Genomic DNA, 6,000 nt, shown 5'->3' on the forward strand with positions numbered 1-6,000 from the left:
TAATCCTCCCGAATCTGGGATAATCCCTGCTAATACCTCGGGGTGGAGGGACGGGCGTATGCATCCACATCAAAATGGGGTGGTTGGTACCCCCCCGGCGTCGACGAACCGTGGGTGCCCGGCGTCAACGAACCGGAACCACCACCCAGGACATTGTACATGCCCCTCAGTCGCCGAACGCGTTGATGTCGAACCCGCCGGAGCAGCCACCACCAGAGTTTCCATCGCCGGACATTTTGTGATGAGAGGTTAGATGAAAATTGGAGAGGAAATGGAGATAATTTGGGAAGAATAGATGTGTTTTTGTGTGTGAAATGATGATGAAAATTGGAGAGGAAATGGAGATGATTTAGGAGTATTTAGAGTAAAAAAAATTAAAAAAAGAAAAAACGGTAATATTAACGTTAATATTACCGGTTTTCATTTTTTTAATTTTTTTATTCGAATTTTATAAAAAAAATGATTTATTGCGTCAGCGTGACGATGCCCACTCGCGGGCCGGCGAGTGGGCGTCACGCATGGCGTCGGAGCGCGCCACGTCGCGCTGGCGCGTGGCGAGACGTCTCTCCATCCGTCACGGCGGGCTGGAGACAAGACGGGACGCTGCAACGCGTCTCGCCGCTGTCTCGTCCTGGCATGACGGATTACGAGCCACCCGCGTAACGCGTTGCGGGTGGCCTAAGCTTTAAGTTAGCCTGGCCAACTTCAAAATCCACATAGGCTTCATTTTATGCTTTAAGTTACCCAAACAAACTTCAAAATCCATAGAGGCTCCTAAGCTTAAAATTTGCTAGGCCAACTTCAAAATCCATAAAGGCACCGTTGGATATCATATAATTGGGCATGCAGAATTGGAATTGGAACCTTTTCAATTTCAAATCCAATGTTTGTTACTATGAAAAAATTGGATTTAGATTTGGATTTAGAGTTAAATTACAATTACAATTCTTCATAACTCCATAATTTAAATTTCATATAAAAATAGATACTTGAAATACCAAATAATTCTTGGATATTGGATTTTGAATAAGAAAAATATATAGTGTGCATCGAACCAAATTTTCAGAAATTTTAGAACCTTCCAAACTGAAAAAATGTACTCCCATCGTCCCTTATAATTTGTCACCATTTGACCCGGTAAGAGTTTTAAGAAACGTACTTAATAGAAAGTGGATTTAAAAAGTTAGTGGCATGTGAGTCCTACTTTTATATATTAGTTTTATAATAAAATATGAGTGAGAATAAGTTAGTGAAATGTGAAGTTCCTACTGAAAAAGATAAAAGTCACTACTAAAAAAGATAAAAGTGAAAAATAACAAATTTATAGAAATAGATAAAAATAAAAATAAATGACAAATTTTCAGGGTTGGGAGAATTATAAAAATATAGAAAAAATCGAAACCCAATTATCTAAAATATCAAAGATGTGTTGAACTGTTGATGTGTGCAAAGAGTTATGGACAGGTAAAAACTTGTGTGTTGTGACAGTGCGCGCATACGGTGCATGCGTGAATTTGGTGGGCCTTCAAATATTGATTAGAGAATTTTATTGCATCCGCTTCTTTCTTACAGCCCAAATGGCCCAATACATTTATACACATATAGTAGTAGTATAATTCAGTAACAATCTGACAGGTCCAGTTAAAAGGCGCTTTTTAAAGATTCACTAAACCACGGTTTTGTTTCCCTAATAATATTATTTGTAAATAGAGTTTTATCGTTCATATAAATAAAAGTTATTGTTATGCGAAAAGAAGTTACTGCGAGTAAAAGTTACTGATTTTGCAAATAAAGTCATTGTGTTTGTTCATCAAAAAGTTCACTCACTTGTCTAATCATATACGTATATAGATTAGGGTACATGATTTTTTAAAAAATATCTTAAAAAATCAGAAAAAAACTATATATATTTTCCATTTCCCAAAAATAGAACCATTTATGACCGTTTTTTTAATTTTTATATTTTTTAATCCCCAATTCATCCTAATTATCTATAAATACCACCATTTATCACTCATTTTTTACATCAAACTATCTCTCACTCGTGCTTCTCTCATATTTCTTCATACAATTTACTAAATGGATCAAAACAGTCTAGACCGATTGATTGCGGAAGCGGAGTAAGAAGAATAAGATCTAGTCGAGCACATTTGGGTGAAATTCGTCCACAAGTAGTGGATTTTTTAATTTTAGGATTTTAATTATTTTTTTATTTTAGGAATTTGTAATAGTATTTCAGGTGTTTAATGTATTTTAGCATTATGAAAATGTTTTAATAATTGAAGTATTTAAATTAAATAATATAATAAAAAAATGAATAAAAGTGTGCCGTAGCTAAAAGCACCATGGAGAGATATGGTGCCTCAGCTAAAGAGTAAGAAATATAAAATGAATAAAAGTGAGACCGGACCCACAACTATCCTATTAGCTAGGAGCACGGTTAAAAATGCTCAAACATAGTAGTATTTGAAAAGGAATGGAACGATAGGTCATTGACTACCGTAGAAAACACAGCTACATGATGTAAAGTATTTCTAAACTGTAATATCGTGAGAGTACTAAATGTTTTGTAAAATATTTTTCTAATGTAATCACTAATCACATTCAAATTAACGTAATCACCTATCAAATCTAAGATCGCTAAATATTTAATAATTTTAAATATATATAAAAAATCATATTCCCTCCGTCCCATAAAAATATGTGCACTTTCTATTTTCGTCCGTCTCACAAAAATATATGTATTCCATTTTTGAAAAGTTAATATCAATTTAATAAGGTAGGTCTTACTATCTACTAACTCTACTTTAACTACTATCTCCTCTATCTTACTTTATCATAATATTCTTCTCATTTTTTTACTTTACTAAATTTGTTTTAATTCTTGTACCATATGCATTGTTGATATTTTTATGGGACGAATGGAGTATGTTATTTAGAAAAGTTTAAGCGATGGTTTATGCAAACGATCGCTTTACCTTTTTCTCTTACAAAATGAAAGGACCACATTTATAATCCTGTAACTTAGCCGCCTAAGTTTTCTTTTGACGTGTCTGTTTCGATATCTCATAAAAATTTATTTTAGTTCACACCTACTTTAAATAAGTACGTACATATAATTTGTAAATTGAGTTTTTGAGGTACATTCAAATATGTCACAAATTAAATAAGTAATTTGACTCATCCAGTCATCCTCTATTATCTGTCCTTATTAAATATCTTGTGTAGAATTTAATAATTTGAGTTCTTGTGATATTTTTTTTCCATTTTAATATTTTCTTTACTTTAACTATTTTTTTAGAATAACTGCATAAAAAAGGAAATGTATCTAGTAGTATATATGGGTCGAGGGAGTATCATATTGTCAATATTTTTCTAGAGGGGGGCCTGTCAACATTGATCCAAGTCATAGAAAGGCATGAGTTACAAATTAGCTGACATCAAAATTTTGTTCTTCTATTATTTTGGACGATATTTTATATTGATATACTATTAGCTCAAAGTTGGGGTCGCGCTTATCAAATCAATAAATTGTAAGTTACCGCCACAAATATTTTCAACAAAATACCTATAAAACTTTAAGAGTGATAATTTTCATTTAGACTAGTTCGTCTCATAATTTTTGAAACTGTACAAATTTTATTTTGGGGATATTGACCCCTACTATCATAAAACTTTCAAAAAGTTAGATTTTCGCATGAACTTTAAATGTGACATATAATATCAAAAACTTTATCCGAGTTTCTTATTTCCTATGGCGAAAAAATTATGACAAATAATATTATGGTACATATTTTTTTTCGTAATTCTTGACAACAATTTCAAAAGCTTTAAGTTCTTCAATCTTTGAGGATAGTTTTTCTTGAAGTACACCCTCCAAAAATTTTCTTCAATCTAATAACATACCCAGAATTTTTTCATCAGTGGGAAATACTCCCTCCGTTCGACATTAAGAGTCTCATTTCTTGGCGGCACGGGTTTTAAGAAATGTTAAGAAAAGTGAGTGGAAAAAAGTTAATAGAATAGAAGTCTCACTTGTGTATACTATTAGTTTTAAATGAAATGTGAGTTGAATGAGTTAGTGTAAGGTAAGACCCTATTACCATTTATGGTAAAAGTGAATAGAGATTCCTATTCGCGGACGAAGGGAGTAATAAACATATGTAAAGTTCGTGATATTATTTTCCAAATTAAAAGTTCGTAGGAAAATCTCAACTTTTTGAAAGTTTTATGATATTAGAGGCCAGTATGCCTTTATTTTGTTTTTGCAATTTTCCCATAAGCAAAATCTAAATTAATAGAACGATAAAATATTAAAGTGATAACAAAATGACGTTATTTTGGACAGAACAATGTCATTGAGTATTAATTAAATAGTGTTAGAGTTATTCGAAACGATGTGGTTTTATCGTCTTTTCGACATTAGTGGTGATTTCGATGATCGAGAAACAATAGCAAAAAAGCTACTCCATATATATATATATATATAGTTACAGTTTAAAAATTTATAATATAGCTATAAATCAATAAAAAAAGTTATGATTTACTCTCTCCGTCCGTCATTAGGAGTCTCATTCCTTAACGGTACGAGTTTTAAGAAATGTTGAAAAATAGGTGGAAAAGAGTCAGTGGAATATGAGTCACACTTGTGTATATTAGTTTTAAATGAAATGTGAGTGAAATAAGTTAGTGAAATGTGAGACCCTTTTACCATTTATAGTAAAAGTGAGCCGAGACTCCTATTTGTGGACGGACTAAAATGGAAAAATGAAATTCAATATTCGGGGAGAGAGGGAGGGAGTAAGTAAATGATACTTATCTGGAACCTAAATTGCAACTTTATGTGACGTACATCATCACCGCCCAAACTTTGACAAAATACCTATAAAACCACCACATCGGCTGCCCTCATTTCCTTCACTAAAGCCCAAGAAATGGCCTCCTTCTCCTCCGCCACCCTTGTCCTCCTCCTCCTCGTCTCCTCTCTGCTCACTGGGGCGGCTGCAGCGCGGGGTGTCCCGGTGGACTCCAAAATGTCCGGAGACGCTGTCGGCCATTTCATGCTCCCCAAGAAAGGCGCCGAGCCATTGGGAGGAAACGCCGTCTCCATCCCCAGTGGAGACGGCGAGTTGGTGGCCCGCTGGTCACCACCGCCACCGCCAAATATTGTACTAGAATCGGAGCCCCCACGGAAACCAAGTCCGCCAACTTGCAAACCAAGATGTTAAGTTTCTGCATTATGAAGATTTCATATTTTTTTTTCTTTTGGAAGAATAAATGAAGCCGTGGTTAATGGCTCATTTGGGTCCCGGCCCAGCCCAGCCGTTATTAGGCATCCCGGTGGAGACCGCCGCCGCTGTCACTAGCTGTAATTAATTAACCGGCCGTTATAAGTTATAACCATGTCAACAATTTTTGTACGGACATGGCTGATGACGAATACGGCCCTATATACTTAATATTTGCTCTTAATATTTTTATAGTTAATGCCTATTGCTCTCCTTTTTCTTTCATCGTAATACTAACTACAATCAACTAGCCTGCTTTACGTATTGTTCTACTAATGTATAGTTTGATAAAGATGTGAAATTGTGAATCAATAATAAAAACAAAAATGATTTGTTTAAGAAATAAGTATATATATGCAATTAATGTCCAAATATTTGTACAATCATCCCAATAACAAGTATGCAATGTTTGATCGCCAACTAAAATTAACAAATTAAGGAATCGTAAATATTGATCACAATGTTTTAATGAGATTAAATTGTGTCACTTGGTAGAGTTTATAATTGATTTAAGTAGCTTATAAAGTATCTAAAACACAAGGGACAGATTTATTTGTCTAGATTTATTTATGAAAGTCTCTTTGAAACATTAGTTTAAAGATAAGGTTCAGTCAAAGTGTATAGATACAAGTTGTAAGTGGCAAGTTGACAAATAAAGTGGAACATTCTATTCACTCCTAGAATAAATAAATCTGTCCCTTGTGTTTTAGAT

This window comes from Salvia splendens, chromosome 13, assembly GCF_004379255.2.
Source record: "Salvia splendens isolate huo1 chromosome 13, SspV2, whole genome shotgun sequence".
NCBI classification, from domain to species: Eukaryota; Viridiplantae; Streptophyta; class Magnoliopsida; order Lamiales; family Lamiaceae; genus Salvia; species Salvia splendens.